Raw genomic sequence first — 12,933 nt, 5'->3', positions numbered from 1 at the left:
AGCTGATTTTTTTTCCCAGAACATTAAAGTAGTTGAAAATAGATTTTGCTTTCCTGACTTTACTGGAAGCAAATACATTGGTAGTATTTTTAAGACTTATTTCTTTGTTTACCTGTTTTCAAATAAGAGAATTGTCATAGTTGACAATGTCTCTTGATCGAATGACTAAATAAGTTTTAATTAACTGCAGCTTGTTGACATTTCCTACATAGGATGCCACCACTGTGGACATTTAAAGCTGCTTTTTCCAAATGAGGATGATGAACCTCGTCTCACAGGGGATATCAGACTTCTTAATAGGACCAGTGAGCAACAACACTCACTGCTGGTATTTTATATGTGGTAATGAATGAATCACAATATTCTCACTATTGTATAATTAGCTTTTCCTTATCTTTATCTTCTAGGGTCACAAATTTTTCAGACCACTTTTTCCCGGGGGCATTTGATTTCTTCCTTGATCATTTAGTGGCTTGAACTCTGTTACTATAGCTGGTACCATAGCTGGTACTAAATTTCAATGTATTTTTATACTAGGGACTATTGTCAATTCAATTAAAATTCATTTTGTCTCACAACAGCTGAAAGGGCTGTATGTACCTCTACTACTTTCTTGCTAATCAGTGCTGCTTCTGCTTATTTTATTTTCTGTTTTTGGTCACCACATTTCAGATTGGAGTGTGTTAAGTGTAAAAAAGGAGACTAAGAAAATAATGTCCTTACCTCGAAGAACAATTTTATAAGTATAATATTGAATGTGCCTTTTTTCTTTTCTGATATTGCCATTCATTTTATAATCCACATATATTTTACTAAAGCTGGTTGTTTTCCAGCATTAAATTGATGTTGTATCCTTCAAGGAATGAAATTATAGAATTGAGGAAATAAACGTGTACTATACTCCTCCTCTCCTTGAAATAAACAAAAATGTGTTTCTAGTATGAGATGGTATTATATTCCATTGGATTTAAGAATTATTGATCAGCTTGCTAATTATATCAGAGTGTGGACTGCAGTAATATAACCTCAAAAGTATGGTAATATTCTATTCATCCAGAATTTTCCCTAAATTCTGGAAAATGAAATGCATTTGCATGGAGAAATAGGCTTGAAGAAGCAGGATGTTATCTGCCAATATGTGTCTTTCTAATTATACAAAATATTGAAGAGCAGGCTGACCCAGAAGCAGAGAAGCTAAAAGTTCAGCCACTGAAGGTATTGGAACATCCCATTCTCTAAACAGCTTATAAGGTAGAATCCCAGTATATGTCATTTAAAAGTGGAGATTTAACTGAAATTTAAAATATTTTCTAGATTTTATTTTGAAACAACCACTACAGATTTTTAAAATTGTGTTTTGAATTCTCCTTCATCCTCAGCCAGAATAAATCTTGTAGCCTAAATAATTTTTTTAAGTAGACAAGTCTCATTCACAAAAGCAAACAGAACAAAATTATCTGTATTCCTTTCTGAGACCCCCTCATAAGGACCAGACAGGGATCTGTACAAAAGTGAACAAGGCTATAACAAAGAGAAAGTAAGGAGGTTGTTAATGAGATTTTTTTTAATGTCCAAGAGATAGTGAATGGATGCGAGTGTGTTAATCCCTGAAATCGCCAGGAGAACCTGTAGATGAAAAGACTAGCTGCACAGGATGGTGTTTTTCAAAGGAAGTGGAAGTCACTCTTCTCGAAACCACTGGGCAAAAGTTAGCAAGTATGAACAGAAAGAATGAAAAAGAGGTCTGAAAATAAGGGAATCTGTTTTAACATTTATCTACCATGGGACAACGGTGTAAATGGTCCTACCTAGGCCACATGGCTGTCCCCAGCTATACTTCCACCACCAGCACCACGGAGGGGAAGGAGATATGACATATTTTAAAGTGATTCCAGTGGATTCAGTCAGTGACTACATCTAAAACCACCTACTCTTCGAATACCATGCATCTGGAAATATCAGTTTACCCAGTTGGCTAAAAATGAATCTGCTCCCTTGCCTATATGGACTTGGTTTCCGTCTGACCCTCTTCCCTGGCTGATTGATAAGAATGTTAGAAATCTCAAAGCACATTAATCTCCAGCACTTGAGAGATTACATTTCATCTCCTTGTTTGGGGAGCAAGGTCCTACTTTATTCACTCTTTAGATTCAATCCTATTTTCAAATATGGAGATTATCTAACTCCTTTGCTAACTTAATCTTATGCATAAAATTTCAAAGTCATTATTAGGTATTTCTTTAATATGATCAACATAGAAAAACTTTACTCTGTTTTCTTTTGCGCTGTTCTTTAGAAACTTGCACAGGGAAACAATGCGAAGGGTATTTCAATAGTACGCATCTTTTATTTTCTGAGTAATGGTGCTCAACTTCTGGGAACTTGCTGGCCCCAGGTGGACTGCCCCTCCCAGGATGGCAAATTCCTCAAGACAGTAAACAGCTTGCCTTGTGAGTGTGCTTTTCAAATGCAAACCAATCCAGACCCCACACCCCATCAATACCTTTATTGGGCTCTCACACTCAGTACCCCTATCCACCTGCCCTAATCAAGCCTAAAGTCAGGTCCCACAGTATCAGGGACAATTCCTATGCTCCAAAGCCCCCTGAAATTATTTAAAATAGCCAATCCTAAAGCTGCTTACCCTGCAACACCCACTCCTTCTTGCTTAAGCCACAGTAAAGGATCTTGCCCACAGCCCCACCCCGACCCCCTCTTAACCCACTCTATGCTTCCGTGTGTGGCCACCCATAACGAGGCGTGCCTCCTTCTCTTGGGATCTGTGAGAATAACAAACTATCTTTCTATAGCAATCATCTCCTGAGCTGGTGGCCTTACCCTTCCTAAATAAAAGTAAAACAGGTATATGCAATGATATTCACTAAAATTATTTGTGGCAGGAAAAATATTGCAGCAATGTGCATGGCTTCCAGTAGAGGAATGTTAGAATTCATCATATGTCCATAAGGTGAAATCCTAAATAGAAGTTTTAAAAAACGAGGCAGTTCTGTATAAATCAACATGGGATTGTCTCCAAGACATACTGGGACTTGAGAAACTGAAGCTGTAAAGCGATACATAAACTTTGATAGACACTGTGTGTCCAAATAAGTATACAAAACACTATATATTTACAAGTGTTCATAAACATGATTGCACACACAAAAAGGGCCTGTGTAGGTGATAAATCAAATAGATTACAGCGGTTCCTTCTGGGTAAATCAGAGGCATTTTTTCTTTATCAGCGATTTTTAAAAATATTTGTACACTGAGAATGAATTCATGTATTATTTGTTGTATTCAAAATAAATACAATTTTTTTTCTTGTGGGACTATATCATGCTAAAAAGCTTCTGTACAGCAAAGGACACCATCAGCAGAACAAAAAGGCATCCGACAGTATGGGAGAATATATTTGTAAATTACATAGCTGACAAGGGGTTAACATCCAAAATATATAAGAACTCACACGCCTCAACACCCAAAAAGCAAATAACCCAATTAAAAAATGGGTGGAGGATATGAACAGACATTTCTCCAAAGAAGAAATTCAGATGGCCAATAGGCACATGAAAAGATGCTCGACATGGCTAATTATCAGGGAAATGCAAATTAAAACCACAATGAGATATCACCACACACCAGTTAGGATGGCCAACATCCAAAAGACAAGGAACAACAAGTGCTGCAGAGGATGTGGAGAAAGGGGAACCCTCCTACACTGCTGGTGGGAATGTAAATTAGTTCAACCATTGTGGAAAGCAGTATGGAAGTTTCTCGAAAAACTAAAAATAGAAATACCATTTGACCCAGGAATTCCACTCCTAAGAATTTACCCTAAGAATTCAGGATCCCAGTTTCAAAAAGACATATGCACTCCTATGTTTATCACAGCACTATTTTTTTTTTGTGAGGTCATCTCTCATATTTTTTGATCAAATGGTTGTTAACAACAAGAAAATTCTGTATAGGGGAGTCAATGTTCAATGCACAATCATTAATCCACCCCAAGTCTAATTTTCATCAGTCTCCAATCTTCTGAAGCATAATGAACAAGTTCTTACATGGAGAACAAATTCTTACATAGTGAATAAGTTACATGGTGAACAGTACAAGGGCAGTCATCACAGAAACTTTCGGTTTTGCTCATGCATTATGAACTATAAACAGTTCAAATATGAATACTCATTTGACTTTTATACTTGATTTATATGTGGATACCACATTTCTCTCTTTATTATTATTATTTTTAATAAAATGCTGAAGTGGTAGGTAGATACAAGATAAAGGTAGAAAACATAGTTTAGTGTTGTAAGAGAGCAAATGTAGATGATCAGGTGTGTGCCTGTAGACTATGTATTAATCCAAGCTAGACAAGGGCAATAAAACATCCACGTATGCAGAAGATTTCTCTCAGAACGGGGGAGTGAGGTTCTAAGCCTCACCTCCGTTGATCCCCAATTTCTCACCTGATGGCCCCCCTGCGACTGTGCCTGTCTTAGGTTGTTCCTCCCTTGAGGAATCTTCCCCGTCTCTGGCTAACCAGTCATCTTCCGGGGCCATAACAGGGAAATGTAAAGTTGGTAAGTGAGAGAGAAGCCTTATTGTTTGAAAAGGTTAACTTTTTACTTCTTTGCATATTTATGCCCTGTGGCTTCTATGCCCAGCATTTGTCTTGAGGTATCTTTACCACTTGGAAGAATTATGATACTTGGTAAATTCGATATGAGGCACGAATTCTATTTAGGGGTTGTAATTAGGAAGGAAGAAGAAAGGCTATAGAAGTAGAAGGCGGAAGAAAACATGGGAAGATTGATTATTTGTTTGACATATCTTCTTGTAGAGTAACTTCAGCATGTATAGGTTTTAAACTACTAATTAAATTGCGCACACACATTAACATAATAGGAGTACAGTTACATAACCAAAGCATACCTGTAATTACCAGCCATCTCCAGTGAAACCAAGAAAACCAGTTAGGCACCTTAGGCATTTGTGAAAACTTATCTCACAGCTACTATTATAATAGCCAAGATATGGGTGCAACCTAAGTGTCCATCAGTAGATGAATGGATAAAGAAGAGGTGGTACATATACACAATGGAATATTATTCAGCCATAAGAAGAACACAAATCCTACCATTTGCAACAGTATGGATGGAGCTAGAGGGTATTACAGTCAGTGAAATAAGCCAGATGGAGAAAGACAAGTATCCAATGATTTCACTCATCTGTAGAGCATAAGAATAAAGAAAACACTGAAGGAACAAAAGAGCAGCAGACTCACAGAACCCAAGAATGGACTAACAGTTACCAAAGGGAAAGGGACTGGGGAAGTGGGGTGGGAAGGGAGGGAGAAGGGGAAAATGGGGCATTACGATTAGCACACATAATGTGTGTGGGGGCACAGGGAAGGCAGTATAGCACAGAGAAGACAAGTAGTGACTCCGTAACATCTCAGTACGCTGATGGACAATGACTGTAATGGGGTATGCTGTGGAGACTTGATAATGGGGGGAATCTAGTAACCACAATGTTGCTCATGTGATTTCATATTAATGACACACACACTCAAAAAAAAATTCAAGGTGTCTAAGGGCCACCACGACCAGGGCCGACTGGAGACTAGAAGCAGGGTTAGCCTCCGCTGGAAACTCAACTTTCACTTCAGTGCTATAGGAACACAAGGATCTCTTTCCTCATGGACTCAGTTCAGCACAATCAAAATTGCCACTCTGCAAAAGTACATTGGATACAAGTCTTGTGCATACATAGCATGATGCAGGGCTATATGAAACTGTGGCCACTAATGTTCAGTAAACACAATTTTCTTTTTCTTTTTTATTCTGTTTTCTTATCTATGAAATACCTATGACTCTCCTACTAACCACAGAGCATTTTAGAATTGAAGGAAGTTTTCCTTGAAAAAGCATATGAGAAACAGGTATTTATGTGCCATTTCATTTGCATCTTTCTAGAGTCCATTCTTCCCCCATTGGGTGAAATATAAAACAGATGAGAATATTTGTCAGAAGAGTCAGCTATAGCTTATACCAGAGATCTTTATTCTCTGAATTCCTTTTGTCATGCCATATTACAGAGCATGCCTGTGTAAAATAGGTGCAATGTTTCTTAAATTAATTAATTTCAGATTATACAATTGGGAAGTTGATCACACCGAAGTTGACATCATAAGGGATGACTGTCATGGATCTCACAAATCTAATCTCACAAATCTTTAACCCAAGCAAATTAATAAATGCCAGTGTGTCTCAGGTTTCTTCCGTCTATCTCCCAAAGCAAACACAGAAAGATTAGATCAATATAAGATGACGGTTGAAAATAACACCAAGTACATCACAAGGCAAAACAGAAACAAAGAACCTGGACAGCCTGTGAACTTTCAGAATTATCTACAGGCATTATAATCGAGATATGTTCTTTCTGAAAATGTCCCTGCACTTCATAGTTTTCATATTCTACAAAAACTTCGAGGATGCCTTACTGGTCCAAAGGATATCCATCTGGACAGCAGAAACCACATGCTTTGCAATCCAGTTACTCCCAGTACCCTTAGAACTGAAAAATAATTAAAACCACACATTGGACACAGGGCTCAAATATAGATGATGCTGAGCATTTAATTACCTGTGGAGTTTTTTAAAAATTTTATTTTGGTATCATTAATCTACAATTACATGAAGGACATTATGTTTACTAGGCTCCCCCCTTCACCAAGTCCCCCCCACTTCCCCGTTCACAGTCACTGTCCATCAACATAGTAAGATGCTGTAAAATCACTACTTGTCTTCTCTGTGTTGCACAGCCCTCCCTGTGCCCCCCCACACACTATACATGCTAATCATAATGCCCCCCTTTCTTTTTTTCCCACCCTTATCCCTCCCTTCCCACCCGTCCTCCCCAGTCCCTTTCTCTTTGGTAACTATTAGTCCATTCTTGGGTTCTGTGCCTCTTCTGCTGTTTTGTTCCTTCAGTTTTCTTTTGTTCTTATACTCCACAGATGAGTGAAATCATTTGGTACTTGTCTTTCTCCGCCTGGCTTATTTCACTGAGCATAATACCCTCTAGCTCCATCCATGTTGTTGCGAATTAATTACCTGTGGATTTTAAGAACACTTGAATGGGTAATATTTTCATAGAGATGAGTCATTTTTAGAAAGTTCAGTGATACCTTCTTCTTCTTCTTGTCATTATTATTATTATTATAAATGATATGTTTATTTCTCCACTCAATATCTAAAGGGGAAAAAACAGAGAAGGAAACAATCAGCCAAGAGTTGATTTTTGCTGCCTTAGAAAAAGAAGAAGAACTGTAGAGAACAATAAAGGAGAACATAAACATCCTGGTTATGTAGTAAAAGATAAAGAACATTGCTAAAATCATCAACTGCATGAGCAAAGAAGTTGCATCTGCCCTGTCCATGACTGTATTCTCAGTGCCTGGCATATTGTGGGCTTTCAATAAATGTTACTTGAATGAATGAATTAGTGAAATCAGGCAGAGTATACATAGAATGTCTGAGATGGTATGTTTTTTATACATCATGGAAAATGTGGTCCAAATTCTAGACCATTCTAACTATAAATTCTATATTTTAATTGTAATGGGATATAAAATCCAAGTCTGGCTTAGAAGAACACAAAACAAAAAACATGGATGGTATTTTAAGATGGGAGGGTTAAAGAACTGATGACAGGGTCATCTGCCCGAACGCCTTAGGTGGTGCACGTGGATGGAAAATAACAGAGTTGCCATGAGAGGGTGTGTGCACCTCAGGCCAGACCTGGAGCTACGGCAGCTTTTCATGACACCTTTGCAGTCACTCTTTTGTACAGGATCCTCAGAACAGTCTATGGAAAGATTAGATAGTCGCTTAGAGTGGAATTTGCCAGCATGGGGTTGAAATGGTTTGACTTGAGTCTCGACTGTCGGTGTTGGCTTGCCTCAAAAGATTGGGTATAACCAGAACCCATACCAGGCTTTTCATCATAAAAGAAAAGAGGGACTGTAAGATTTTTTTACTTCTGCAAGGAATTTGATCAAAGATACGTCCATGGTCTCCTTAATTATGCTCTTCTGTTAGCTCATTTCCTTAAATCATGTCTTCGAAGTACTGTATAGCACTACACAAGTATATTTGAGTTTATATATAATTATAAACCGGCTGTTAGACCAGCTCCAACCTGGTTACTGTAATACTTTATATGTATTTGATATATGATATATGACATATGTATGGATATTAATACATATATTTGGAAAATGTATTTTCAGAGTATTTAGAATATATGTGTATATTTGGAATACATACCTGAAATAAATTGGAGGCAAGAGATTACTCACACAATAGGGAAAGATGTTTTAACTTGCGTTAATAGAACCTTACTGCAATTCTACAAAGGATTAACAAAATACTTTTGTACATGTACACATTTTTTTAAATCACCAGAACTGTTGAGCTGTGGGCTTATTTGAACTATGGCACAGGATATCTAAACTGTGGATGATCAACAGATGCAGGTGCATTTAATTCATTCGTTCAGTTGTTTATTAATTATTAACAGACATTTATTGAGTGTTTACTGAATATGCCAGAGTTGTTAGCACAGGCATTATAGCAGTGAACATAAAAAAGCAAAAGTCCTTTCCTTCATGAAGTGGGTAAGATAGATATTAAAAAGGATAAATTAGTAAATTATATACATATGTGTATATACACATATACATATATACATACAAACTATATATATATATATATATACACACACATACACATACACACACACATATATAAAATAGAATTGCTAAAGAGTAATTAAATTAGGAAAGGAGATCTCTAAAAGTTCTTTGCAATCCCAAGACTCTGATTCTTTCATCCTGGTTATGTAAACATTAGTCTACAAAAGAGTTATTTTCTGAAGTATTTGCATACTGTACATCTTGTCTATTCACATTTACTGCCATTCAAGATACATTGATCAAACTTTCACCAGGACTGAGAGGAAGTAAAGATCGTCAGTAGTTAATGACTTCCAGGAGGCATGCTAAACTGTCACAATGATTCTATGTATTTTGACACTTTCTGATGTAACAAAATTCAACATATGAAAAGGGTATTCCCTTTGATCATTATGCCTTAGAACAGGAATGCAGGACCCAATAAAAAATATATAGAAAATTAAAAATTAAATAAAACTTATCTTGTAGTATGAATTGACTTTCTAACGGAAAAAAGAAGAAAAATAGAATTATAGAATCAACCAAGTATTAAATCAAAGCTCATTTTCCATTTTCCCTTATAACCTTTTTTTACCTTTGATAGGGAGAGTAATAGTCCTGGAGGATTTTAAAGTTTGGGAGTAGCTTACAATGCTGTTTTATGAAAGCATTGTACTTACATATTGCAAGATTTTTTTTCACCCATCTCAATTCTAGTAATTCACTGAATATATAGCACAAAAGTTATGATTCTTATTATGTTGCTGATTTTTCATTGTCCATAAGGAATATTATTTCATCCATGTTTTCATACTGTATAATATGGCAGATTTTTCTTCATCACAGTCCCAATGTCATACCTCTGAAAAGAAAATAGAATAGGGTTTTAGAAAGCTTTTAATTTTGGAAAAAATTTAGATTTCAGAATAGTTGCAAAGATAGTACAGAGCATGCCTGCACACTCTTCACTTAGCTTCTATGCTTACATCTTGCATAATAGAACAGTTATGCAAAACTCAGAAATTAACAAGGCATCATACTTTTACCTTAAACAACAGACTTTACCCTGATTTTTCTAGATTGCTCCACTAATCAGAAGAATTCTTCACTAACGTTCACATCTTGTTCCAGAGTCCAAGGCAAGAGGTAGGACTGCACCGAGCTGTCACCTACTAAACTCTAATCCGTGGGATTTCCTCCGTGTCTCCTTGTCGTTCATGATCTGGCTGTTTCAGAGAGTACAGGGCAGGTATTTCATAGAATGCCCCTCAGTTTTTGTTTGTCTGGTGTTTTCTTTGGCTAGACTAGAGTGTGGGTATTTGGAAAGAACACCACAGGGATGAAGTGCCCCTCTACCTACATCATATGGGGGTGGGTGGGGGGGTGCATGGTAACACTTATGTCTTTGTCTGAGGATGTGAATTTGGCCACGTGGTTAAGGTGACATTTGCCAGGTTGCTCCCATGTAGAGTTGCTTTTTGTTTTCCATCCTTGAAAAGGAGCCTGTTTAATGTGACTCAGTACCAGGGCAAAGATGGATACTTGACTAGCTCGAGAATATTAGCAAAGGTTAAATTTTGTAGTGAAAAAGTATGATTACTCTCAGACCCTCTGTCTGAAGGCAACAGGCGGTGAATGCTGCGGGAGCTCTGTCCTGATCCCCTCCACTGACCAGGGTGCAGCCCCCACTCGTAAGTACTGGCTGCCCCCTCCTCCACGCAGTCTCCTTCAGCGGCAACTCGCAGACAGGGGTGCAAAAGGCTGGCCCTCTGGCCGTGCAAGACTGACTCCAGAGCTTTCTCTGTGGGGTCAGACTAAGCTGGTCTCCATGTGAGACCACATTCCTGCTTAGCTTTATTCCCTGCCTGCCCTGATTCCCTCACCCACCCGAGCCCCAGGAGAAGTCCTCAGTAAATATTTTGAAAACATTCCTGTTGCAGGCTTGGCTTCTAAAGCATCTGACCTAAAGCAATACAGCGCCTCCAGTTCTCTTCCTTCCCCACCTCTCTTGTACGATCCCTCCCCACCTCCACCCCCACTTCCCCCCCCCCCCCCCGCCGCATACAACAGCAGAATCTGAAAAAGCAGAAAATGACAGTCCAGGCCCTCACAGAGATCACACACAAGAGACAAGAGGAGGCTGGGTGAAGCAATAAAAAGACAGCGGCTGAGGCTGGGCCTGAGAAAGAGGATTCGGAGGGAGCTCTCTGCCTCTGCATCTCATGCTCTGAGCCTCAGGAATGAAAACTATAAACCTTGGACGGAAACTGAGGACGAGATATTCACTCTCCAAACCCCATTTTCTTATGAAATCAGTTAGATTTCTTATGAAATTGGTTAGATTATGTACCCTGAACTTGAAGTAAAGGATTGATAAAATACATCCTCTAGGCTTCTGTACATAAGACTAGTCACTAGCTGATGGACCTTTGGTTCTAAAACTCTGTAGGATGCAACCATATGAAGGAGAGGCTGAGGAAGAACTAGAAAAACAGATTAAATAGAAACTAAAAGCAAGAACAAAGTTAAAAGAGAATAATGTAACCAAACCAGAACATAAAGGAGTTCCTGAGAGGGTGAACAAGAGTGTCAAATACTGACTCAGTCTGTGGCTCACTGAAAGCTAATTTAGATAGATGGTTCTGGAAATCAGAATGCTATCTGTTGATGAGTAATTACAAAGTGGATTCTGCAAATGAAGGATATTTGTTTGGCAGTTAAAGAGAGAGCTGATACATGCCTAGGATTAGGTGTTCTTTTAAGATAAGGGAAAGTTTGGCTAGGGGCAAAAGGCAGTTGCCAAGGGAAGGATATAACTAGATATGAGCCAGGGGAAATCCAATTTATACAACTAAACATAATGTGCAACCCTGTTTTCTCATGATGACTTCCTTGCAGGGAAGAACCTACAATAATTTTGAGGCAGTTTGTATTGCATCGGGATTATGCTTCTAGATAGAGTTTTATTATGTTATGCATGAAGCTAGGATGCCACACTGTGGTCTCTGTGAGTGCAGCTTCTATAGTATCTGCTTTGTACATTATTGTATTCCCAGATACCAGTTGCAACAATCTTCAGGGCCCTTTTATTTTGTCCTTACAGCTTCCTATTTTGAGTTTTGCTTTGAGTGATGCATGACATGAAAACAAAATATAAGGCCAAGTAGACAACACAATTCCTACAAAAAGGAATAGGAGGTGAAGTAATAAGAATCAAAAAATGACTTACAACACTTAAATATATACTTTTAAAATTTAGTTGAAAACTTTGTAATGACAGCTGAGTTTAAGTTGTAAAGTAAGATAAACAATTGCTATATTGTTTCTGTGTTAAAAAGTGGATGACTTTAAAATAACGGGATTCATAAGGACAGAGAAGTTTACATAATACACTACAATAGGTACTATCTATCTTCTTGCAAGTGCTATTATTTGCATATTCATTCTGGTAGCACCTGCAGTGAATAGCTGCAGACCTTCTTATGGAAGGGTTGTTCGATCAAGTAGTCTCCCTTTTCGCTCATTTCATCTGACCCTTTTCAATAATTTTTTATTTTATTCTAACACCTTAATAATTATCTTAGTACTCCAGGCCCAGAAAGATGTGTATCACTCATTTATATCATATAGTATGGTAGTTAAATGTTGAATTAAGTACTTCTTATATATAACATCATCCTAAGTGTATTCAAGCCTTACTCTCCCATGGAGATTGCTTCTTGAGGACAACAAGCCACATCACATATCTTTTGGATACATCCTTAATTTCAAGTTAATAGATTGAAGAATACTATATTTTTTAATTTTTATTTTAAAAACAACTCTTTGACCAAATTAATTATATAAGATTGTAAGAGCTTATTTTTATTGACCATAAGGACAAGTATATCAGTAAGAAATGGTCTTTTGATTAATTTAATTACCTATTAGAAATACTATTAAAATAAACCAAATGGTTCCTTAAAATTTCAACACCATATAACTGGAGTAATGGGGCACAACTCTTGGGAGGGGATAAGAGAAACTTTAGAAATATTCGTCTCTATTGGTTGTTAATCTGGACTAGTGATTAGAATAATTGACATCCTAAGTGACTGATAGAAAGATCATTAGACCTAAAGAACACATGTGAAATGAAATCATGATACAACAAATTATCTGCCTAGTGAATTGTTCCTGGTGAGTTGCCCTTT

The 12,933-nt window shown here is 37.5% G+C and overlaps 1 long non-coding RNA gene across 2 annotated transcripts in view; it reads right to left on the bottom strand.

The window, feature by feature from the left end:
* Positions 1-8,972: 8,972 nt before the first annotated feature.
* The window catches only part of LOC118923305 (uncharacterized), a 43,217-nt gene continuing 39,256 nt past the window's right edge, over positions 8,973-12,933 (bottom strand). For both annotated transcript variants that reach the window (XR_008993893.1, XR_008993894.1), the window contains one exon: positions 8,973-9,602. This is a non-coding gene — a long non-coding RNA (uncharacterized LOC118923305). The remainder of the gene's footprint in view (positions 9,603-12,933) is intronic.

The sequence above is a fragment of the Manis pentadactyla genome, chromosome 14, assembly GCF_030020395.1.
Source record: "Manis pentadactyla isolate mManPen7 chromosome 14, mManPen7.hap1, whole genome shotgun sequence".
Lineage (NCBI taxonomy): Eukaryota > Metazoa > Chordata > Mammalia > Pholidota > Manidae > Manis > Manis pentadactyla.
This window is presented reverse-complemented; position numbering and strand designations above follow the sequence as displayed.